Genomic DNA, 26815 nt, shown 5'->3' with positions numbered 1-26815 from the left:
TGCAAATAATGATAGTTTGACTTCTTCCTTTCCAATTTGTATCCCTTTGACCTCCTTATGTTGTCGAATTGCCCGAGCTAGTACCTCAAGTACAATATTGAAAAGATAAGGAGAAAGGGGGCAGCCTTGTCTGGTCCCTGATTTCAGTGGGATTGCTTCAAGTTTCTCTCCATTTAGTTTGATGCTGGCTACCGGTTTGCTGTATATTGCTTTTACTATGTTTAGGTATGGGCCTTGAATTCCTGTTCTCTCCAAGACTTTAAGCATGAAGGGATGCTGAATTTTGTCAAATGCTTTTTCAGCATCCAATGAAATGACCATGTGGTTTTGTTCTTTGAGTTTGTTTATGTAGTGGATTGTATTGATGGATTTCCGTATATTGAACCAACCCTGCATTCCTGGGATAAAGCCTACTTGATCATGGTGGATGATCGTTTTGATGTGTTCTTGGATTCGGTTGGCAAGAATTTTATTGAGTATTTTTGCATCGATGTTCATAAGGGAAATTGGTCTGAAGTTCTCTTTCTTTGTTGGATCTTTGTGTGGCTTTGGTATCAGCGTAATTGTGGCTTCGTAGAAGGAATTGGGTAGTGTTCCTTCTGTTTCTATTTTGTGGAATAGTTTGAAGAGTATTGGTGTTAACTCTACTTTGAAGGTCTGGTAGAATTCTGCACTGAAGCCATCTGGTCCTGTGCTTTTTTTGGTTGGAAGACTTTCTATGACTCCTTCTATTTCTTTAGGCATTATGGGACTGTTTAGATGGTCTAGTTGGTCCTGATTTAATTTTGGTATTTGGTATCTGTCAAGGAAATTGTCCATTTCCTCCAGATTCTCCAGTTGTGTTGAGTATAGGCTCTTGTAGTAGGATCTGATGATTTTTTGGATTTCCTCAGTTTCCGTTGTTATATCTCCCTTTTCATTTCTAAGTTTGTTAATTTGGATACTTTCTCTGTGCCCTTTGGTCATTCTGGCTAAGGGTTTATCTATCTTGTTGATTTTCTCAAAGAACCAGCTCCTGGTATTGTTGATTTTTTGTATGGTTCTCTTTGTTTCTACTTGATTGATTTCGGCCCTGAGTTTGATGATTTCCTGCCTTCTACTCCTCCTGGGCGAAATAGCTTCTTTTTGTTCCAGGGCTTTCAGGTGTGTCATTAAGCTGGTAATGTATGCTCTCTCCATTTTCTTTTTGGAGGCACTCAGGGCTATGAGTTTTCCTCTTAGCACTGCTTTCATTGTGTCCCATAGATTTGGGTATGTTGTGTTTTCATTTTCATTGTGTTCTAAAAAGTTTTTAATTTCTTTCTTTATTTCTTCCTTGACCAAGGTATCATTGAGTAGAGTATTGTTCAGTTTCCACGTGTATGTGGGCTTTCTGTTGTTTCTGTTGCTATTGAAGACCACTTTTACTCCATAGTGATCAGATAGGAGGCATGGGATTAGTTCGATCTTCTTATATTTGTTGAGGTCTGTCTTGTGACCAATTATATGGTCGATTTTGGAGAAGGTACCATGAGGTGCTGAGAAAAAGGTATATTCTTTTGTTTTAGGATAGAATGTTCTATATATATCTGTCAAATCTAATTGGTCCAAAGCTTCAATTAGTTTCATTGTGTCCCTGTTTAGTTTCTGTTTTCCTGATCGGTCCATTGAGGAAAGTGCAGTGTTGAAGTCACCCACAATTATTGTGTTAGGTGCAATGTGTGCTTTTAGTTTTAATAAAGTTTCTTTTACAAAAGAGGGTGCCCTTACATTTGGGGCATAGATGTTCAGGATTGTCAGTTCTTCTTTTTGTATTTTTCCTTTGACCAGCAAGAAGTGTCCCTCAGGGTCTCTTTTGATGACTTTGGGTTGAAAGTCAATTTTATCTGATATTAAAATGGCTACTCCAGCTTGTTTCCTGAGACCATTTGCTTGTAAAATTGTCTTCCAGCCTTTTACTCTAAGGTAGTGTTTGTCTTTGACCCTGAGGTGTGTTTCCTGTAAGCAGCAAAATGTAGGGTCCTGTTTACGTATCCATTCAGTTAGTCTGTGTCTTTTTATTGGGGCATTAAGTCCATTGATGTTAAGAGATATTAAGGAATAGTGATTGTTACTTCCTCTCATTTTTGACGTTATTTTTTAAATTTGAATGCTTAACTTCTTTTGGGTTTGATGAAAGGTTACTATCTTGCTTTTTCCAGGGTGAAGTTTCCCTCCTTGTATTGGTGTTGTCCTCCTATTATCCTTTTTAGGGCCGGGTTTGTGGATAGATATTGGGTAAACTTGGTTTTGTCATGAAATATCTTAGTTTCTCCATCTATGGTGATTGAGAGTTTTGCTGGATATAGTAGTTTTGGTTGGCATTTGTGTTCTCTTAGAGTCTGCATGAGATCTGCCCAGGACCTTCTAGCCTTCATAGTCTCAGGTGAAAAGTCTGCTGTGATTCTGATAGGTCTTCCTTTATATGTTACTTGGCCTTTTTCTCTTACTGCCTTTAGTATTCTTTCTTTGTTTAGAACATTTTGTGTTTTGATTATTATGTGACGGGAAGTATTTCTGTTCTGGTCCAGTCTGTTTGGAGTTCTGTAGGCTTCTTGTATATTCATGGGCATCTCTCTCTTTAGGTTAGGGAAGTTTTCTTCCATAATTTTATGGAAGATATTTGCTGGCCCTTTAAGTTGTAAATCTTCACTCTCATCTATGCCTATAATCCTTAGGTTTGGTCTTCTCATTGTGTCCTGGATTTCCTGGATATTTTGGGTTACAAGCTTTTTGCATTTTGCATTTTCTTTAACTGTTGAGTCCATGGTTTCTATGGAATCTTCAGCATCTGAGATTCTTTCTTCTATCTCTTGTATTCTGTTGTTGATATTTGTATCTCTGTCCCCTGATTTCTTCCCAAGGCTTTCTATCTCCAAAGTTGTCTCCCTTTGAGTTTTCTTAGTTGTTTCTACTTCTGATTTTAGATCCTGGATGGTTTTGCTTAGCTCCTTCACTTGCATGTTTGTGTTTTCCTGTAATTCTTTAAGAGATTTTTGTGTTTTCTCTTTCATGAGCTCAGCCTGTTGACCAAAGTTCTCCTGTATTTCTTTAAGAGATTTTTGTGTTTCGTCTTTCATGACCTCAGCCTGTTGAGCAAAGTTCTCCTGTATTTCTTTAAGTGTTTTTTGCATTTCCTCCTTGTTGGCTTTTGTATTCTCCTGGATTTCTTTCAATGATTTTTGTGTTTCCCTTGCAAGGGCTTCTAACTTTTGATCCATTGTCTCCTGAATTTCTTTATGTATGACCTTCATGTGTTCCTGTACCAGCATCATGACCAGTGATTTTAAATCCAGATCTTGTTTTACTGGTGTGATAGGGTATCCAGGACCTGTTGGTAGAGGAGAATTGGGTTCAGATGTTGCCATATTGCCTTGATTTCTGTTAGTGACGTTCCTGCGTTTGCCTTTTGCCATCTAGATCTCACTGGTGTTAGTTTATCTTGTCAGTGCTGGACTCACCAGTGCAAGCTGCCCCTTCCCAGTTGGCCTCTGGTGCACAGCTTACCTCCTGCACTGCTTGTAGACAGTGTGCTGCTGCCCAGGCTGTTCAGATCCCAAAGCAGGCACCCGAAGGCTCCCGCTGGGGCCCGCTGGATTCACTGGAGCACACTGACTTCTCCCAGCTGGCCGCCCGGAAGCCCAGCTAGCCACTTGCAGGACTTGGAGATGTAATGCTGCCGCCCAGACTGATCTGGATCCGGAAGCGGAGAGAGTAGAGCTAAGGGCTTCTGCCTGAGGCCTTGCCCCAGATTGTGTCTGTGGAGCAGATGGAGCCCGTGTGCACTCCCAGGGAGTGCCGAAGGTGTATGCTACTGTGACCTCCCCTGAGTTCCGCTCACTCCGCTGGGCAGCCGATCTGCCAACCGGGCTATCGCACACAAGGTTAGCCTGGCCGCCCAGTCCCTGAGTCCAGGCAAAAGCCTGGGAGGCCAAGGTCCGAGCAAAGTTCCCCTACGGCTTTGACTGTTAATTGGGTTTGCCAGGTGACTAGGATGGCGGGCGTGTGCGCCCGCGCTCCCTGAAAGCGCCGGGAGAGTCTGCTTTGCTAACAATCACCTGGGCGGGTTGACTCACAGATGGCCCACCAAGCCGCCCAGTTCTTGGGGTCAGTCCTGTGCCTTTTGGGGCCTGGACCCCCGCTTTGTTAGCCTTAGGCTATGCCTGTTACAGGTCTGCCCGCCTGAGCTCTCTGTAGTCCTGCAGGCAAAATGGCGGCGGCGCGCTCGCAGGCCTGGGCAAAAAACCTCCTGGTTGGGTTGGCACCCCGATGGCCCCCCGACCCGCCCAGGGCCTGGGTGCAGGCCAACGCCCGTCGGGCTCAGACCACCGCGGTGTTGGCCTCGGATTATGTTTGTGTACCTCAGTCTGTCTGATTCCTGGAGTACGGAACCAAGATGGATCCTCCTCTCCTGACTGGTGGGAGGCCGAGTTCTGAAGTGGCCTCCTTGCAGGAAAGGCGCCGCACAACTGCAGCTGCTTGCTGTCCGGCTGGTCAGCGAAGGTCAGTGGTCGTGGGCGCAGGGCCCAACTGGTCACTGTGACGCCTTGGTTCCACTGCTGATGGCCCTTCAGCTGGAGCAGCCACTGCTGCCGCTGCTGCCGCCGCCACCGCCGCCGCCGCCGATCCAGAAAATCACGTTTTAAGGAAATCCCGCATCGTGCGAAATTATCTTGTTTTTCCTAAACAACACGTTGTAAGTCGAAAAGCTTTCATGTTGCGTGTATGTCTAAGTGTGTAGCCTCAAAAGAGAAGGCACAGGAGAGTTTTCTCTCGAAAGAATATGTAAGAATACCACTTGATAAGGAAATACAGTTTTGCAGAGTAAAGACACATACGTACGTATTGGAAACTCTTTACGAGAAGAAATAACGCATCGTACAAAATTAGCTTGTATCTCCAAAACTACACGTTGTAACTCGAAAAGAATTGTTGTGGCGTGTACGTCTTAACATGTAGCATCTAAAGAGAACCAAAAGGAGAATTTTCTTTTATCAAAATTTTTCAGAAAATCACGTTTTAAGGTAATCCCGCATCGTGCGAAGTTATCTTGTTTTTCCTAAACAACACGTTGTAAGTCGAAAAGCTTTCATGTTGCGTGTATGTCTAAGTGTGTAGCCTCAAAAGAGAAGGCACAGGACAGTTTTCTCTCGAAAGAATATGTAAGAATACCACTTCATAAGGAAATACAGTTTTGTAGAGTAAAGACATATACGTACGCATTGGAAACTCTTTACGAGAAGAAATAACGCATAGTACAAAATTAGCTTGTATCTCCAAAACTACATGTTGTATCTCGAAAAGAATTGTTGTGGCGTGTACGTCTTAACATGTAGCATCTAAAGAGAACCAAAAGGAGAATTTTCTTTCATCAAAATTTTTCAGAAAATCACGTTTTAAGGTAATCCCGCATCGTGCGAAATTATCTTGTTTTCCTAAACAACACGTTGTAAGTCGAAAAGCTTTCATGTTGCGTGTATGTCTAAGTGTGTAGCCTCAAAAGAGAAGGCACAGGACAGTTTTCTCTCGAAAGGATATGTAAGAATACCACTTCATAAGGAAATACAGTTTTGCAGAGTAAAGACATATACGTACGCATTGGAAACTCTTTACGAGAAGAAATAACGCATAGTACAAAATTAGCTTGTATCTCCAAAACTACATGTTGTATCTCGAAAAGAATTATTGTGGCGTGTACGTCTTAACATGTAGCATCTATAGAGAACCAAAAGGAGAATTTTCTTTCGTCAAAATTTTTCAGAAAATCACGCTTTAGAGAAATCCCGCATCGTGCGAAATTATCTTGTTTTTCCTAAACAACACGTTGCAAGTCGAAAAGCTTTCATGTTGCGTGTATGTCTAAGTGTGCAGCCTCAAAAGAGAAGGCACAGGACAGGTTTCTCTCGAAAGGATATGTAAGAATACCACTTCATAAGGAAATACAGTTTTGCAGAGTAAAGACATATACGTACGCATTGGAAACTCTTTACGAGAAGAAATAACGCATAGTACAAAATTAGCTTGTATCTCCAAAACTACATGTTGTATCTCGAAAAGAATTGTTGTGGCATGTACGTCTTAACATGTAGCATCTAAAGAGAACCAAAAGGAGAATTTTCTTTCGTCAAAATTTTTCAGAAAATCATGTTTTAAGGAAATCCCGCATAGTGCGAAATTATCTTGTTTTTCCTAAACAACACGTTGGAAGTCGAAAAGCTTTCATGTTGCGTGTATGTCTAAGTGTGTAGCCTCAAAAGAGAAGGCACAGGACAGTTTTCTCTCGAATGGATATTTAAGAATACCACTTCATAAGGAAATACAGTTTTGCAGAGTAAAGACATATACGTACGCATTGGAAACTCTTTACGAGAAGAAATAACGCATAGTAAAAAATTAGCTTGTATCTCCAAAACTACATGTTGTATCTCGAAAAGAATTGTTGTGGCGTGTACGTCTTAACATGTAGCATCTAAAGAGAACCAAAAGGAGAATTTTCTTTCGTCAAAATTTTTCAGAAAATCACGTTTTAAGGAAATCCCGCATCGTGCGAAATTATCTTGTTTTTCCTAAACAACACATTGTAAGTCGAAAAGCTTTCATGTTGCGTGTATGTCTAAGTGTGTAGCCTCAAAAGAGAAGGCACAGGACAGTTTTCTCTCAAAAGGATATGTAAGAATACCACTTCATAAGGAAATACAGTTTTGCAGAGTAAAGACATATACGTACGCATTGGAAACTCTTTACGAGAAGAAATAACGCATAGTACAAAATTAGCTTGTATCTCCAAAACTACACGTTGTATCTCGAAAAGAATTGTTGTGGCGTGTACGTCTTAACATGTAGCATCTAAAGAGAACCAAAAGGAGAATTTTCTTTCGTCAAAATTTTTCAGAGAATCACGTTTTAAGGAAATCCCGCATCATGCGAAATTATCTTGTTTTTCCTAAACAACACGTTGTAAGTCGAAAAGCTTTCATGTTGCGTGTATGTCTAAGTGTGTAGCCTCAAAAGAGAAGGCACAGGACAGTTTTCTCTCGAAAGGATATGTAAGAATACCACTTCATAAGGAAATACAGTTTTGCAGAGTAAAGACATATACGTACGCATTGGAAACTCTTTACGAGAAGAAATAACGCAGAGTACAAAATTAGCTTGTATCTCCAAAACTACATGTTGTATCTCGAAAAGAATTGTTGTGGCGTGTACGTCTTAACATGTAGCATCTAAAGAGAACCAAAAGGAGAATTTTCTTTCGTCAAAATTTTTCAGAAAATCACATTTTAAGGAAATCCCGCATCGTGCGAAATTATCTTGTTTTTCCTAAACAACAAGTTGTAAGTCGAAAAGCTTTCATGTTGCGTGTATGTCTAAGTGTGTAGCCTCAAAAGAGAAGGCACAGGACAGTTTTCTCTCGAAAGGATATGTAAGAATACCACTTCATAAGGAAATACAGTTTTGCAGAGTAAAGACATATACGTACGCATTGGAAACTCTTTACGAGAAGAAATAACGCATAGTACAAAATTAGCTTGTATCTCCAAAACTACATGTTGTATCTCGAAAAGAATTGTTGTGGCGTGTACGTCTTAATATGTAGCATCTAAAGAGAACCAAAAGGAGAATTTTCTTTCGTCAAAATTTTTCAGAAAATCACGTTTTAAGGAAATCCCGCATCATGCGAAATTATCTTGTTTTTCCTAAACAACACGTTGCAAGTCGAAAAGCTTTCATGTTGCGTTTATGTCTAAGTGTGTAGCCTCAAAAGAGAAGGCACAGGACAGTTTTCTCTCGAATGGATATTTATGAATACCACTTCATAAGGAAATACAGTTTTGCAGAGTAAAGACATATTCGTACGCATTGGTAACTCTTTACTAGAAGAAATAACGCATAGTACAAAATTAGCTTGTATCTCCAAAACTACACGTTGTAACTCGAAAAGAATTGGTGTGGCGTGTACGTCTTAACATGTAGCATCTAAAGAGAACCAAAAGGAGAATTTTCTTTCGTCAAAATTTTTCAGAAAATCACGTTTTAAGGAAATCCCGCATCGTGCGAAATTATCTTGTTTTTCCCAAACAACACGTTGTAAGTCGAAAAGCTTTCATGTTGCGTGTATGTCTAAGTGTGTAGCCTCAAAAGAGAAGGCACAGGAGAGTTTTCTCTCGAAAGAATATTGTAGAATACCCCGTTATAAGGAAGTACAATTTTGGAGAGTAAAGACAAATACGTACGTATTGAAAACTCTTTACGAGAAGAAACAACGCATCGTACAAAATTAGCTTGTATCTCCAAAACTACACGTTGTAACTCGAAAAGAATTGTTGTGGCGTGTACGTCTTAACATGTAGCATCTAAAGAGAACCAAAAGGAGAATTTTCTTTCGTCAAAATTTTTCAGAAAATCACGTTTTAAGGAAATCCCGCATCGTGCGAAATTATCTTGTTTTTCCTAAACAACACGTTGTAAGTCGAAAAGCTTTCATGTTGCGTGTATGTCTAAGTGTGTAGCCTCAAAAGAGAAGGCACAGGAGAGTTTTCTCTCGAAAGAATATGTAAGAATACCACTTGATAAGGAAATACAGTTTTGCAGAGTAAAGACACATACGTACGTATTGGAAACTCTTTACGAGAAGAAATAACGCATCGTACAAAATTAGCTTGTATCTCCAAAACTACACGTTGTAACTCGAAAAGAATTGTTGTGGCGTGTACGTCTTAACATGTAGCATCTAAAGAGAACCAAAAGGAGAATTTTCTTTTATCAAAATTTTTCAGAAAATCACGTTTTAAGGTAATCCCGCATCGTGCGAAGTTATCTTGTTTTTCCTAAACAACACGTTGTAAGTCGAAAAGCTTTCATGTTGCGTGTATGTCTAAGTGTGTAGCCTCAAAAGAGAAGGCACAGGACAGTTTTCTCTCGAAAGAATATGTAAGAATACCACTTCATAAGGAAATACAGTTTTGTAGAGTAAAGACATATACGTACGCATTGGAAACTCTTTACGAGAAGAAATAACGCATAGTACAAAATTAGCTTGTATCTCCAAAACTACATGTTGTATCTCGAAAAGAATTGTTGTGGCGTGTACGTCTTAACATGTAGCATCTAAAGAGAACCAAAAGGAGAATTTTCTTTCGTCAAAATTTTTCAGAAAATCACGTTTTAAGGTAATCCCGCATCGTGCGAAATTATCTTGTTTTCCTAAACAACACGTTGTAAGTCGAAAAGCTTTCATGTTGCGTGTATGTCTAAGTGTGTAGCCTCAAAAGAGAAGGCACAGGACAGTTTTCTCTCGAAAGGATATGTAAGAATACCACTTCATAAGGAAATACAGTTTTGCAGAGTAAAGACATATACGTACGCATTGGAAACTCTTTACGAGAAGAAATAACGCATAGTACAAAATTAGCTTGTATCTCCAAAACTACATGTTGTATCTCGAAAAGAATTATTGTGGCGTGTACGTCTTAACATGTAGCATCTATAGAGAACCAAAAGGAGAATTTTCTTTCGTCAAAATTTTTCAGAAAATCACGCTTTAAGGAAATCCCGCATCGTGCGAAATTATCTTGTTTTTCCTAAACAACACGTTGCAAGTCGAAAAGCTTTCATGTTGCGTGTATGTCTAAGTGTGCAGCCTCAAAAGAGAAGGCACAGGACAGGTTTCTCTCGAAAGGATATGTAAGAATACCACTTCATAAGGAAATACAGTTTTGCAGAGTAAAGACATATACGTACGCATTGGAAACTCTTTACGAGAAGAAATAACGCATAGTACAAAATTAGCTTGTATCTCCAAAACTACATGTTGTATCTCGAAAAGAATTGTTGTGGCATGTACGTCTTAACATGTAGCATCTAAAGAGAACCAAAAGGAGAATTTTCTTTCGTCAAAATTTTTCAGAAAATCATGTTTTAAGGAAATCCCGCATAGTGCGAAATTATCTTGTTTTTCCTAAACAACACGTTGGAAGTCGAAAAGCTTTCATGTTGCGTGTATGTCTAAGTGTGTAGCCTCAAAAGAGAAGGCACAGGACAGTTTTCTCTCGAATGGATATTTAAGAATACCACTTCATAAGGAAATACAGTTTTGCAGAGTAAAGACATATACGTACGCATTGGAAACTCTTTACGAGAAGAAATAACGCATAGTAAAAAATTAGCTTGTATCTCCAAAACTACATGTTGTATCTCGAAAAGAATTGTTGTGGCGTGTACGTCTTAACATGTAGCATCTAAAGAGAACCAAAAGGAGAATTTTCTTTCGTCAAAATTTTTCAGAAAATCACGTTTTAAGGAAATCCCGCATCGTGCGAAATTATCTTGTTTTTCCTAAACAACACTTTGTAAGTCGAAAAGCTTTCATGTTGCGTGTATGTCTAAGTGTGTAGCCTCAAAAGAGAAGGCACAGGACAGTTTTCTCTCAAAAGGATATGTAAGAATACCACTTCATAAGGAAATACAGTTTTGCAGAGTAAAGACATATACGTACGCATTGGAAACTCTTTACGAGAAGAAATAACGCATAGTACAAAATTAGCTTGTATCTCCAAAACTACACGTTGTATCTCGAAAAGAATTGTTGTGGCGTGTACGTCTTAACATGTAGCATCTAAAGAGAACCAAAAGGAGAATTTTCTTTCGTCAAAATTTTTCAGAGAATCACGTTTTAAGGAAATCCCGCATCATGCGAAATTATCTTGTTTTTCCTAAACAACACGTTGTAAGTCGAAAAGCTTTCATGTTGCGTGTATGTCTAAGTGTGTAGCCTCAAAAGAGAAGGCACAGGACAGTTTTCTCTCGAAAGGATATGTAAGAATACCACTTCATAAGGAAATACAGTTTTGCAGAGTAAAGACATATACGTACGCATTGGAAACTCTTTACGAGAAGAAATAACGCAGAGTACAAAATTAGCTTGTATCTCCAAAACTACATGTTGTATCTCGAAAAGAATTGTTGTGGCGTGTACGTCTTAACATGTAGCATCTAAAGAGAACCAAAAGGAGAATTTTCTTTCGTCAAAATTTTTCAGAAAATCACATTTTAAGGAAATCCCGCATCGTGCGAAATTATCTTGTTTTTCCTAAACAACAAGTTGTAAGTCGAAAAGCTTTCATGTTGCGTGTATGTCTAAGTGTGTAGCCTCAAAAGAGAAGGCACAGGACAGTTTTCTCTCGAAAGGATATGTAAGAATACCACTTCATAAGGAAATACAGTTTTGCAGAGTAAAGACATATACGTACGCATTGGAAACTCTTTACGAGAAGAAATAACGCATAGTACAAAATTAGCTTGTATCTCCAAAACTACATGTTGTATCTCGAAAAGAATTGTTGTGGCGTGTACGTCTTAATATGTAGCATCTAAAGAGAACCAAAAGGAGAATTTTCTTTCGTCAAAATTTTTCAGAAAATCACGTTTTAAGGAAATCCCGCATCATGCGAAATTATCTTGTTTTTCCTAAACAACACGTTGCAAGTCGAAAAGCTTTCATGTTGCGTTTATGTCTAAGTGTGTAGCCTCAAAAGAGAAGGCACAGGACAGTTTTCTCTCGAATGGATATTTATGAATACCACTTCATAAGGAAATACAGTTTTGCAGAGTAAAGACATATTCGTACGCATTGGTAACTCTTTACTAGAAGAAATAACGCATAGTACAAAATTAGCTTGTATCTCCAAAACTACACGTTGTAACTCGAAAAGAATTGGTGTGGCGTGTACGTCTTAACATGTAGCATCTAAAGAGAAACAAAAGGAGAATTTTCTTTCGTCAAAATTTTTCAGAAAATCACGTTTTAAGGAAATCCCGCATCGTGCGAAATTATCTTGTTTTTCCTAAACAACACGTTGTAAGTCGAAAAGCTTTCATGTTGCGTGTATGTCTAAGTGTGTAGCCTCAAAAGAGAAGGCACAGGAGAGTTTTCTCTCGAAAGAATATGTAAGAATACCACTTCATAAGGAAATACAGTTTTGCAAATAAAGACACATACGTACGTATTGGAAACTCTTTACGAGAAGAAATAACGCATCGTACAAAATTAGCTTGTATCTCCAAAACTACACTTTGTAACTCGAAAAGAATTGTTGTGGCGTGTACGTCTTAACATGTAGCATCTAAAGAGAACCAAAAGGAGAATTTTCTTTCGTCAAAATTTTTCAGAAAATCACGTTTTAAGGTAATCCCGCATCGTGCGAAATTATCTTGTTTTTCCTAAACAACACGTTGTAAGTCGAAAAGCTTTCATGTTGCGTGTATGTCTAAGTGTGTAGCCTCAAAAGAGAAGGCACAGGACAGTTTTCTCTCGAAAGGATATGTAAGAATACCACTTCATAAGGAAATACAGTTTTGCAGAGTAAAGACATATACGTACGCATTGGAAACTCTTTACGAGAAGAAATAACGCATAGTACAAAATTAGCTTGTATCTCCAAAACTACATGTTGTATCTCGAAAAGAATTGTTGTGGCGTGTACGTCTTAACATGTAGCATCTAAAGAGAACCAAAAGGAGAATTTTCTTTCGTCAAAATTTTTCAGAAAATCACGTTTTAAGGAAATCCCGCATCGTGCGAAATTATCTTGTTTTTCCTAAACAACACGTTGTAAGTCGAAAAGCTTTCATGTTGCGTGTATGTCTAAGTGTGTAGCCTCAAAAGAGAAGGCACAGGACAGTTTTCTCTCGAAAGGATATGTAAGAATACCACTTCATAAGGAAATACAGTTTTGCAGAGTAAAGACATATACGTACGCATTGGAAACTCTTTACGAGAAGAAATAACGCATAGTACAAAATTAGCTTGTATCTCCAAAACTACATGTTGTATCTCGAAAAGAATTGTTGTGGCGTGTACGTCTTAACATGTAGCATCTATAGAGAACCAAAAGGAGAATTTTCTTTCGTCAAAATTTTTCAGAAAATCACGTTTTAAGGAAATCCCACATCGTGCGAAATTATCTTGTTTTTCCTAAACAACACGTTGCAAGTCGAAAAGCTTTCATGTTGCGTGTATGTCTAAGTGTGTAGCCTGAAAAGAGAAGGCACAGGACAGTTTTCTCTCGAAAGGATATGTAAGAATACCACTTCATAAGGAAATACAGTTTTGCAGAGTAAAGACATATACGTACGCATTGGAAACTCTTTACGAGAAGAAATAACGCATAGTACAAAATTAGCTTGTATCTCCAAAACTACATGTTGTATCTCGAAAAGAATTGTTGTGGCGTGTACGTCTTAACATGTAGCATCTAAAGAGAACCAAAAGGAGAATTTTCTTTCGTCAAAATTTTTCAGAAAATCACGTTTTAAGGAAATCCCGCATCGTGCGAAATTATCTTGTTTTTCCTAAACAACACGTTGTAAGTCGAAAAGCTTTCATGTTGCGTGTATGTCTAAGTGTGTAGCCTCAAAAGAGAAGGCACAGGACAGTTTTCTCTCGAAAGGATATGTAAGAATACCACTTCATAAGGAAATACAGTTTTGCAGAGTAAAGACACATACGTACGTATTGGAAACTCTTTACGAGAAGAAATAACGCATCGTACAAAATTAGCTTGTATCTCCAAAACTACACGTTGTAACTCGAAATGAATTGTTGTGGCGTGTACGTCTTAACATGTAGCATCTAAAGAGAACCAAAAGGAGAATTTTCTTTCGTCAAAATTTTTCAGAAAATCACGTTTTAAGGAAATCCCGCATCGTGCGAAATTATCTTGTTTTTCCCAAACAACACGTTGTAAGTCGAAAAGCTTTCATGTTGCGTGTATGTCTAAGTGTGTAGCCTCAAAAGAGAAGGCACAGGAGAGTTTTCTCTCGAAAGAATATTGTAGAATACCCCGTTATAAGGAAGTACAATTTTGGAGAGTAAAGACAAATACGTACGTATTGAAAACTCTTTACGAGAAGAAACAACGCATCGTACAAAATTAGCTTGTATCTCCAAAACTACACGTTGTAACTCGAAAAGAATTGTTGTGGCGTGTACGTCTTAACATGTAGCATCTAAAGAGAACCAAAAGGAGAATTTTCTTTCGTCAAAATTTTTCAGAAAATCACGTTTTAAGGAAATCCCGCATCGTGCGAAATTATCTTGTTTTTCCTAAACAACACGTTGTAAGTCGAAAAGCTTTCATGTTGCGTGTATGTCTAAGTGTGTAGCCTCAAAAGAGAAGGCACAGGAGAGTTTTCTCTCGAAAGAATATGTAAGAATACCACTTCATAAGGAAATACAGTTTTGCAGAGTAAAGACACATACGTACCTATTGGAAACTCTTTACGAGAAGAAATAACGCATCGTACAAAATTAGCTTGTATCTCCAAAACTACACGTTGTAACTCGAAAAGAATTGTTGTGGCGTGTACGTCTTAACATGTAGCATCTAAAGAGAACCAAAAGGAGAATTTTCTTTCGTCAAAATTTTTCAGAAAATCACGTTTTAAGGTAATCCCGCATCGTGCGAAATTATCTTGTTTTTCCTAAACAACACGTTGTAAGTCGAAAAGCTTTCATGTTGCGTGTATGTCTAAGTGTGTAGCCTCAAAAGAGAAGGCACAGGACAGTTTTCTCTCGAAAGGATATGTAAGAATACCACTTCATAAGGAAATACAGTTTTGCAGAGTAAAGACAAATACGTACGTATTGAAAACACTTTATGAGAAGAAACAACGCATCATACAAAATTAGCTTGTATCTCCAAAACTACACGTTGTAACTCGAAAAGAATTGTTGTGGCGTGTACGTCTTAACATGTAGCATCTAAAGAGAACCAAAAGGAGAATTTTCTTTCATCAAAATTTTTCAGAAAATCACGTTTTAAGGAAATCCCGCATCGTGCGAAATTATCTTGTTTTTCCTAAACAACATGTTGTAAGTCGAAAAGCTTTCATGTTGCGTGTATGTCTAAGTGTGTAGCCTCAAAAGAGAAGGCACAGGAGAGTTTTCTCTCGAAAGAATATGTAAGAATACCACTTGATAAGGAAATACAGTTTTGCAGAGTAAAGACACATACGTACGTATTGGAAACTCTTTACGAGAAGAAATAACGCATCGTACAAAATTAGCTTGTATCTCCAAAACTACACGTTGTAACTCGAAAAGAATTGTTGTGGCGTGTACGTCTTAACATGTAGCATCTAAAGAGAACCAAAAGGAGAATTTTCTTTCGTCAAAATTTTTCAGAAAATCACGTTTTAAGGAAATCCCGCATCGTGCGAAAAATTCTTGTTTTTCCTAAACAACACGTTGTAAGTCGAAAAGCTTTCATGTTGCGTGTATGTCTAAGTGTGTAGCCTCAAAACAGAAGGCACAGGAGAGTTTTCTGTCGAAAGAATATTGTGGAACACCACGTTATAAGGAAATACAATTTTGCAGAGTAAAGAAAATACGTATGTATTGAAAACACATTACGAGAAAAAATAACTCATCGTACAAAATTAGCTTGTATCTCCAAAACTACATGCTGTAACTCGAAAAGAATTGTTGTGGTGTGTACGTCTTAACATGTAGCATATAAAGAGAACCAAAATGAGAATTTTCTTTCGTCAAAATTTTTCAGAAAAGCACGTTTTAAGGAAATCCCGCATCGTGCGAAATTATCTTGTTTTTCCTAAACAACACGTTGTAAGTCGAAAAGCTTTCATGTTCGTGTATGTCTAAGTGTGTAGCCTCAAAAGAGAAGGCACAGGACAGGTTTCTCTCGAAAGGATATGTAAGAATACCACTTCATAAGGAAATACAGTTTTGCAGAGTAAAGACATATACGTACGCATTGGAAACTCTTTAAGAGAAGAAATAACGCATAGTACAAAATTAGCTTGTATCTCCAAAACTACACGTTGTATCTCGAAAAGAATTGTTGTGGCGTGTACGTCTTAACATGTAGCATCTAAAGAGAACCAAAAGGAGAATTTTCTTTCGTCAAAATTTTTCAGAAAATCACGTTTTAAGGAAATCCCGCATCGTGCGAAATTATCTTGTTTTTCCTAAACAACACGTTGTAACTCTAAAATCTTTCGTGTTGCCTGAATGTCTAAGTGTGTAGCCTCAAAACAGAAGGCACAGGAGAGTTTTCTGTCGAAAGAATATTGTAGAATACCACGTTATAAGGAAGTACAATTTTGGAGAGTAAAGACAAATACGTACGTATTGAAAACACTTTACGAGAAGAAACAACGCATCGTACAAAATTAGCTTGTATCTCCAAAACTACACGTTGTAACTCGAAAAGAATTGTCGTGGCGTGTACGTCTTAACATGTAGCATCTAAAGAGAACCAAAAGGAGAATTTTCTTTCGTCAAAATTTTTCATAAAATCACGTTTTAAGGAAATCCTGCATCGTGCGAAATTATCTTGTTTTTCCTAAACAACACGTTGTAAGTCGAAAAGCTTTCATGTTGCGTGTATGTCTAAGTGTGTAGCCTCAAAACAGAAGGCACAGGAGAGTTTTCTCTCGAAAGGATATGTAAGAATACCACTTCATAAGGAAATACAGTTTTGCAGAGTAAAGACATATACGTACGCATTGGAAACTCTTTACGAGAAGAAATAACGCATAGTACAAAATTAGCTTGTATCTCCAAAACTACATGTTGTATCTCGAAAAGAATTGTTGTGGCGTGTACGTCTTAACATGTAGCATCTAAAGAGAACCAAAAGGAAAATTTTCTTTTGTCAAAATTTTTCAGATAATCACGTTTTAAGGAAATCCCGCATCGTGCGAAATTATCTTGTTTTTCCTAAACAACACGTTGTAAGTCGAAAAGCTTTCATGTTGCGTGTATGTCTAAGTATGTAGCCTCAAAAGAGAAGGCACAGGAGAGTTTTCTCTCGAAAGAATATTGTAGAATACCCCGTTATAAGGAAGTACAATTTTGGAGAGTAAAGACAAATACGTACGTATTGAAAACACTTTACTAGAAGAAACAACGCATCGTACAAATTAGCTTGTATCTCCAAAACTACACGTTGTAACTCGAAAAGAATTTTTGTGGCGTGTACGTCTTAACATGTTGCATCTACAGAGAACCAAAAGGAGAATTTTCTTTCGTCAAAATTTTTCAGAAAATCACGTTTTAAGGAAATCCCGCATCGTGCGAAATTATCTTGTTTTTACTAAACAACACATTGTAAGTCGAAAAGCTTTCATGTTGCGTGTATGTCTAAGTGTGTAGCCTCAAAAGAGAAGGCACAGGAGAGTTTTCTCTCGAAAGAATATGTAAGAATACCACTTCATAAGGAAATACAGTTTTGCAGAGTAAAGACATATACGTACGTATTGGAAACTCTTTACGAGAAGAAATAACGCATCGTACAAAATTAGCTTGTATCTCCAAAACTACACGTTGTAACTCGAAAAGAATTGTTGTGGTGTGTACGTCTTACCATGTAGCATCTAAAGAGAACCAAAAGGAGAATTTTCTTTCGTCAAAATTTTTCAGAAAATCACGTTTTAAGGAAATCCCGCATCGTGCGAAATTATCTTGTTTTTCCTAAACAACACGTTGTAAGTTGAAAAGCTTTCATGTTGCGTGTATGTCTAAGTGTGTAGCCTCAAAAGAGAAGGCACAGGACAGTTTTCTCTCGAAAGGATATGTAAGAATACCACTTCATAAGGAAATACAGTTTTGCAGAGTAAAGACATATACGTACGCATTGGAAACTCTTTACGAGAAGAAATAACGCATAGTACAAAATTAGCTTGTATCTCCAAAACTACATGTTGTATCTCGAAAAGAATTGTTGTGGCGTGTACGTCTTAACATGTAGCATCTAAAGAGAACCAAAAGGAGAATTTTCTTTCGTCAAAATTTTTCAGAAAATCACGTTTTAAGGAAATCCCGCATCGTGCGAAATTATCTTGTTTTTCCTAAACAACACGTTGTAAGTCGAAAAGCTTTCATGTTGCGTGTATGTCTACGTGTGTAGCCTCAAAAGAGAAGGCACAGGAGAGTTTTCTCTCGAAAGAATATTGTAGAATACCCCGTTATAAGGAAGTACAATTTTGCAGAGTAAAGACAAATACGTACGTATAGAAAACATTTTACGAGAAGAAACAATGCATCGTACAAAATTAGCTTGTATCTCCAAAACTACACGTTGTAACTCGAAAAGAGTTGTTGTGGCATGTACGTCTTAACATGTAGCATCTAAAGAGAACCAAAAGGAGAATTTTCTTTCGTCAAAATTTTTCAGAAAATCACGATTTAAGGAAATCCCGCATCGTGCGAAATTATCTTGTTTTTCCTAAACAACACGTTGTAAGTCGAAAAGCTTTCATATTGCGTGTATGTCTAAGTGTGTAGCCTCAAAAGAGAAGGCACAGGAGAGTTTTCTCTCGAAAGAATATGTAAGAATACCACTTCATAAGGAAATACAGTTTTGCAGAGTAAAGACATATACGTACGCATTGGAAACTCTTTACGAGAAGAAATAACGCTTAGTACAAAATTAGCTTGTATCTCCAAAACTACACGTTGTAACTCGAAAAGAATTGGTGTGGCGTGTACGTCTTAACGTGTAGTCTCAAAAGAGAGCCCAAAGGAGAATTTTCTTTCGTCAAAATTTTTCAGAAAATCACGTTTTAAGGAAATCCCGCATCATGCGAAATTATCTTGTTTTTCCTAAACAACACGTTGTAACTCGAAAAGCTTTCGTGTTGCTTGAATGTCTAAGTGTGTAGCCTCAAAACAGAAGGCACAGGAGAGTTTTCTGTCGAAAGAATATTGTAGAATACCACGTTATAAGGAAATACAATTTTGCAGAGTAAAGACAAATACGTACGTATTGAAAACACATTACGAGAAGAAATAACGCATCGTACAAAATTAGCTTGTATCTCCAAAACTACATGTTGTAACTCGAAAAGAATTGTTGTGGCGTCTACATCTTAACATGTAGCATCTAAAGAGAACCAAAAGGAGAATTTTCTTTCGTCAAAATTTTTCAGAAAATCACGTTTTAAGGAAATCCCGCATCGTGCGATATTATCTTGTTTTTCCTAAACAACCCGTTGTAAGTCGAAAAGCTTTGATGTTGCGTGTATGTCTAAGTGTGTAGCCTCAAAAGAGAAGGCACAGGAGAGTTTTCTCTCGAAAGAATATTGTAGAATACCCCGTTATTAGGAAGTACAATTCTGCAGAGTAAAGACAAATACGTACGTATTGAAAACACTTTACGAGAAGAAACAACGCATCGTACAAAATTAGCTTGTATCTCCAAAACTACACGTTGTAACTCGAAAAGAACTGTTATGGCATGTACGTCTGAACATGCAGCATCTGAAGAGAACCAAAAGGAGAATTTTCTTTCGTCAAAATTTTTCAGAAAATCACGATTTAAGGAAATCCCGCATCGTGCGAAATTATCTTGTTTTTCCTAAACAACACGTTGTAAGTCGAAAAGCTTTCAAGTTGCGTGTATGTCTAAGTGTGTAGCCTCAAAACAGAAGGCACAGAAGAGTTTTCTGTCGAAAGAATATTGTAGAATACCACGTTGTAAGGAAATACAATTTTGCAGAGTAAAGAAAATACGTACGTATTGAAACCACATTACGAGAAAAAATAACTCATCCTAAAAATTAGCTTGTATCTCCAAAACTACACGTTGTAACTCGAAAAGAATTGTTGTGGCGTGTACGTCTTAACATGTAGCATCTAAAGAGAACCAAAAGGAGAATTTTCTTTCGTCAAAATTTTTCAGAAAATCACGTTTTAAGGAAATCCCGCATCGTGCGAAATTATCTTGTTTTTCCCTAAACCACACGTTGTAAGTCGAAAAGCTTTCATGTTGCGTGTATGTCTAAGTGTGTAGCCTCAAAAGAGAAGGCACAGGAGAGTTTTCTCTCGAAAGAATATGTAAGAATACCACTTCATAAGGAAATACAGTTTTGCAGAGTAAAGACATATACGTACGCATTGGAAACTCTTTACGAGAAGAAATAATGCATCGTACAAAATTAGCTTGTATCTCCAACACTACACGTTGTAACTCGAAAAGAATTGTTGTGGCGTGTATGTCTTAACATGGAGCATCTAAAGAGAACCAAAAGGAGAATTTTCTTTCGTCAAAATTTTTCAGAAAATCACGTTTTAAGGAAATCCCACATCGTGCGAAATTATCTTGTTTTTCCTAAACAACACGTTGTAAGTCGAAAAGCTTTCATGTTGCGTGTATGTCTAAGTGTGTAGCCTCAAAATAGAAGGCACAGGACAGTTTTCTCTCGAAAGGATATGTAAGAATACCACTTCATAAGGAAATACAGTTTTGCAGAGTAAAGACATATACGTACGCATTGGTAACTCTTTACGAGATGAAATAACGCATAGTACAAAATTAGCTTGTATCTCCAAAACTACATGTTGTATCTCGAAAAGAATTGTTGTGGCGTGTACGTCTTAACATGTAGCATCTAAAGAGAACCAAAAGGAAAATTTTCTTTTGTCAAAATTTTTCAGATAATCACGTTTTAAGGAAATCCCGCATCGTGCGAAATTATCTTGTTTTTCCTAAACAACACGTTGTAAGTCGAAAAGCTTTCATGTTGCGTGTATGTCTAAGTATGTAGCCTCAAAAGAGAAGGCACAGGAGAGTTTTCTCTCGAAAGAATATTGTAGAATGCCCCGTTATAAGGAAGTACAATTTTGGAGAGTAAAGACAAATACGTACGTATTGAAAACACTTTACGAGAAGAAACAACGCACCGTACAAATTAGCTTGTATCTCCAAAACTACACGTTGTAACTCGAAAAGGATTGTTGTGGCGTGTACGTCTTAACATGTTGCATCTACAGAGAACCAAAAGGAGAATTTTCTTTCGTCAAAATTTTTCAGAAAATCACGTTTTAAGGAAATCCCGCATCGTGCGAAATTATCTTGTTTTTACTAAACAACACATTGTAAGTCGAAAAGCTTTCATGTTGCGTGTATGTCTAAGTGTGTAGCCTCAAAAGAGAAGGCACAGGAGAGTTTTCTCTCGAAAGAATATGTAAGAATACCACTTCATAAGGAAATACAGTTTTGCAGAGTAAAGACATATACGTACGTATTGGAAACTCTTTACGAGAAGAAATAACGCATCGTACAAAATTAGCTTGTATCTCCAAAACTACACGTTGTAACTCGAAAAGAATTGTTGTGGCGTGTACGTCTTAACATGTAGCATCTAAAGAGAACCAAAAGGAGAATTTTCTTTCGTCAAAATTTTTCAGAAAATCACGTTTTAAGGAAATCCCGCATCGTGCGAAATCATCTTGTTTTTCCTAAACAACACGTTGTAAGTCGAAAAGCTTTCATGTTGCGTGTATGTCTAAGTGTGTAGCCTCAAAAGAGAAGGCACAGGACAGTTTTCTCTCGAAAGGATATTTAAGAATACCACTTCATAAGGAAATACAGTTTTGCAGAGTAAAGACATATACGTACGCATTGGAAACTCTTTACGAGAACAAATAACGCATAGTACAAAATTAGCTTGTATCTCCAAAACTACATGTTGTATCTCGAAAAGAATTGTTGTGGCGTGTACGTCTTAACATGTAGCATCTAAAGAGAACCAAAAGGAGAATTTTCTTTCGTCAAAATTTTTCCGAAAATCACGTTTTAAGGAAATCCCGCATCGTGCGAAATTATCTTGTTTTTCCTAAACAACACGTTGTAAGTCGAAAAGCTTTCATGTTGCGTGTATGTCTACGTGTGTAGCCTCAAAAGAGAAGGCACAGGAGAGTTTTCTCTCGAAAGAATATTGTAGAATACCCCGTTATAAGGAAGTACAATTTTGCAGAGTAAAGACAAATATGTACGTATAGAAAACATTTTACGAGAAGAAACAATGCATCGTACAAAATTAGCTTGTATCTCCAAAACTACACGTTGTAACTCGAAAAGAGTTGTTGTGGCATGTACGTCTTAACATGTAGCATCTAAAGAGAACCAAAAGGAGAATTTTCTTTCGTCAAAATTTTTCAGAAAATCACGATTTAAGGAAATCCCGCATCGTGCGAAATTATCTTGTTTTTCCTAAACAACACGTTGTAACTCGAAAAGCTTTCGTGTTGCTTGAATGTCTAAGTGTGTAGCCTCAAAACAGAAGGCACAGGAGAGTTTTCTGTCGAAAGAATATTGTAGAATACCACGTTATAAGGAAATACAATTTTGCAGAGTAAAGGCAAATACGTACGTATTGAAAACACATTACGAGAAGAAATAACGCATCGTACAAAATTAGCTTGTACCTCCAAAACTACATGTTGTAACTCGAAAAGAATTGTTGTGGCGTCTACATCTTAACATGTAGCATCTAAAGAGAACCAAAAGGAGAATTTTCTTTCGTCAAAATTTTTCAGAAAATCACGTTTTAAGGAAATCCCGCATCGTGCAATATTATCTTGTTTTTCCTAAACAACCCGTTGTAAGTCGAAAAGCTTTGATGTTGCGTGTATGTCTAAGTGTGTAGCCTCAAAAGAGAAGGCACAGGAGAGTTTTCTCTCGAAAGAATATTGCAGAATACCCCGTTATTAGGAAGTACAATTTTGCAGAGTAAAGACAAATACGTACGTATTGAAAACACTTTACGAGAAGAAACAACGCATCGTACAAAATTAGCTTGTATCTCCAAAACTACACGTTGTAACTCGAAAAGAACTGTTGTGGCATGTACGTCTGAACATGCAGCATCTAAAGAGAACCAAAAGGAGAATTTTCTTTCGTCAAAATTTTTCAGAAAATCACGATTTAAGGAAATCCCGCATCGTGCGAAATTATCTTGTTTTTCCTAAACAACACGTTGTAAGTCGAAAAGCTTTCAAGTTGCGTGTATGTCTAAGTGTGTAGCCTCAAAACAGAAGGCACAGAAGAGTTTTCTGTCGAAAGAATATTGTAGAATACCACGTTATAAGGAAATACAATATTGCAGAGTAAAGAAAATACGTACGTATTGAAACCAAATTACGAGAAAAAATAACTCATCCTACAAAATTAGCTTGTATCTCCAAAACTACACGTTGTAACTCGAAAAGAATTGTTGTGGCGTGTACGTCTTAACATGTAGCATCTAAAGAGAACCAAAAGGAGAATTTTCTTTCGTCAAAATTTTTCAGAAAATCACGTTTTAAGGAAATCCCGCATCGTGCGTAATTATCTTGTTTTTCCTAAACAACACGTTGTAAGTCGAAAAGCTTTCATGTTGCGTGTATGTCTAATTGTGTAGCCTCAAAAGAGAAGGCACAGGACAGTTTTCTCTCGAAAGGATATGTAAGAATACCACTTCATAAGGAAATACAGTTTTGCAGAGTAAAGACAAATACGTACGCATTGGAAAGTCTTTACGAGAAGAAATAACGCATAGTACAAAATTAGCTTGTATCTCCAAAACTACATGTTGTATCTCGAAAAGAATTGTTGTGGCGTGTACGTCTTAACATGTAGCATCTAAAGAGAACCAAAAGGAGAATTTTCTTTCGTCAAAATTTTTCAGAAAATCACGTTTTAAGGAAATCCCGCATCGTGCGAAATTATCTTGTTTTTCCTAAACAACACATTGTAAGTCGAAAAGCTTTCATGTTGCGTGTATGTCTAAGTGTGTAGCCTCAAAAGAGAAGGCACAGGATAGTTTTATCTCGAAAGAATATGTAAGAATACCACTTCATAAGGAAATACAGTTTTGCAGAGTAAAGACATATACGTACGCATTGGAAACTCTTTAGGAGAAGAAATAACGCATAGTACAAAATTAGCTTGTATCTCCAAAACTACATGTTGTATCTCGAAAAGAATTGTTGTGGCGTGTACGTCTTAAAATGTAGCATCTAAAGAGAACCAAAAGGAAAATTTTCTTTTGTCAACATTTTTCAGAAAATCACGTTTTAAGGATATCCCGCATCGTGCGAAATTATCTTGTTTTTCCTAAACAACACGTTGTAAGTCGAAAAGCTTTCATGTTGCGTGTATGTCTAAGTATGTAGCCTCAAAAGAGAAGGCACAGGAGAGTTTTCTCTCGAAAGAATATTGTAGAATACCCCGTTATAAGGAAGTACAATTTTGGAGAGTAAAGACAAATACATACGTATTGAAAACACTTTACGAGAAGAAACAACGCATCGTACAAATTAGCTTGTATCTCCAAAACTACACCTTGTACCTCGAAAAGAATTGTTGTGGCGTGTACGTCTTAACATGTTGCATCTAAAGAGAACCAAAAGGAGAATTTTCTTTCGTCAAAATTTTTCAGAAAATCACGTTTTAAGGAAATCCCGCATCGTGCGAAATTATCTTGTTTTTCCTAAACAACACGTTGTAAGTCGAAAAGTTTTCATGTTGCGTGTATGTCTGAGTGTGTAGCCTCAAAAGAGAAGGCACATTAGAGTTTTCTCTCGAAAGAATATGTAAGAATACCACTTCATAAGGAAACACAGTTTTGCAGAGTAAAGACATATACGTACGTATTGGAAACTCTTTATGAGAAGAAATAACGCATCGTACAAAATTAGCTTGTATCTCCAAAACTACACGTTGTAACTCGAAAAGAATTGTTGTGGCGTGTACGTCTTAACATGTAGCATCTAAAGAGAACCAAAAGGAGAATTTTCTTTCGTCAAAATTTTTCAGAAAATCACGTTTTAAGGAAATCCCGCATCGTGCGAAATTATCTTGTTTTTCCTAAACAACAAGTTGTAAGTCGAAAAGCTTTCATGTTGCGTGTATGTCTAAGTGTGTAGCCTCAAAAGAGAAGGCACAGGACAGTTTTCTCTCGAAAGGATATGTAAGAATACCACTTCATAAGGAAATACAGTTTTGCAGAGTAAAGACATATACGTACGCATTGGAAACTCTTTACGAGAAGAAATAACGCATAGTACAAAATTACCTTGTATCTCCAAAACTACATGTTGTATCTCGAAAAGAATTGTTGTGGCGTGTACGTCTTAACATGTAGCATCTAAAGAGAACCAAAAGGAGAATTTTCTTCCGTCAAAATTTTTCAGAAAATCACGTTTTAAGGAAATCCCGCATCGTGCGAAATTATCTTGTATTTCCTAAACAACACGTTGTAAGTCGAAAAGCTTTCATGTTGCGTGTATGTCTAATTGTGTAGCCTCAAAAGAGAAGGCACAGGAGAGTTTTCTCTCGAAAGAATATTGTAGAATACCCCGTTATAAGGAAGTACAATTTTGCAGAGTAAAGACAAATACGTACGTATAGAAAACCTTTTACGAGAAGAAGCAATGCATCGTACAAAATTAGCTTGTATCTCCAAAACTACGCGTTGTAACTCGAAAAGAATTGTTGTGGCATGTACGTCTTAACATGTAGCATCTAAAGAGAACCAAAAGGAGAATTTTCTTTCGTCAAAATTTTTCAGAAAATCACGATTTAAGGAAATCCCGCATCGTGCGAAATTATCTTGTTTTTCCTAAACAACACGTTGTAAGTCGAAAAGCTTTCATGTTGCGTGTATGTCTAAGTGTGTAGCCTCAAAAGAGAAGGCACAGGAGAGTTTTCTCTCGAAAGAATATGTAAGAATACCACTTCATAAGGAAATACAGTTTTGCAAAGTAAAGACATATACGTACGCATTGGAAACTCTTTACGAGAAGAAATAACGCATAGTACAAAATTAGCTTGTATCTCCAAAACTACACGTTGTAACTCGAAAAGATTTGGTGTGGCGTGTACGTCTTAACGTGTAGTCTCAAAAGAGAGCCCAAAGGAGAATTTTCTTTCGTCAAAATTTTTCAGAAAATCACGTTTTAAGGAAATCCCGCATCGTGCGAAATTATCTTGTTTTTCCTAAACAACACGTTGTAAGTCGAAAAGCTTTCATGTTGCGTGTATGTCTAAGTGTGTAGCCTCAAAAGAGAAGGCACAGGAGAGTTTTCTCTCGAAAGAATATGTAAGAATACCACTTCATAAGGAAATACAGTTTTGCAGAGTAAAGACATATACGTACGTATTGGAAACTCTTTACGAGAAGAAATAACGCATCGTACAAAATTAGCTTGTATCTCCAAAACTACACGTTGTAACTCGAAAAGAATTGTTGTGGCGTGTACGTCTTAACATGTAGCATCTAAAGAGAACCAAAAGGAGAATTTTCTTTCGTCAGAATTTTTCAGAAAATCACGTTTTAAGGAAATCCCGCATCGTGCGAAATTATCTTGTTTTTCCTAAACAACACGTTGTAAGTCGAAAAGCTTTCATGTTGCGTGTATGTCTAAGTGTGTAGCCTCAAAAGAGAAGGCACAGGACAGTTTTCTCTCGAAAGGATATGTAAGAATACCACTTCATAAGGAAATACAGTTTTGCAGAGTAAAGACATATACGTACGCATTGGAAAGTCTTTACGAGAAGAAATAACGCATAGTACAAAATTAGCTTGTATCTCCAAAACTACATGTTGTATCTCGAAAAGAATTGTTGTGGCGTGTACGTCTTAACATGTAGCATCTAAAGAGAGCCAAAAGGAGAATTTTCTTTCGTCAAAATTTTTCAGAAAATCACGATTTAAGGAAATCCCGCATCGTGCGAAATTATCTTGTTTTTCCTAAACAACACGTTGTAAGTCGAAAAGCTTTCATGTTGCGTGTATGTCTAAGTGTGTAGCCTCAAAAGGGAAGGCACAGGAGAGTTTTCTCTCGAAAGAATTTGTAAGAATACCACTTCATAAGGAAATACAGTTTTGCAGAGTAAAGACATATACGTATGCATTGGAAACTCTTTATGAGAAGAAATAACGCATAGTACAAAATTAGCTTGTATCTCCAAAAGTACACGTTGTAACTCGAAAAGAATTGGTGTGGCGT

Source organism: Apodemus sylvaticus, chromosome 15 (genome assembly GCF_947179515.1).
Source record: "Apodemus sylvaticus chromosome 15, mApoSyl1.1, whole genome shotgun sequence".
Classification (NCBI taxonomy): domain Eukaryota; kingdom Metazoa; phylum Chordata; class Mammalia; order Rodentia; family Muridae; genus Apodemus; species Apodemus sylvaticus.
This window is presented reverse-complemented; position numbering follows the sequence as displayed.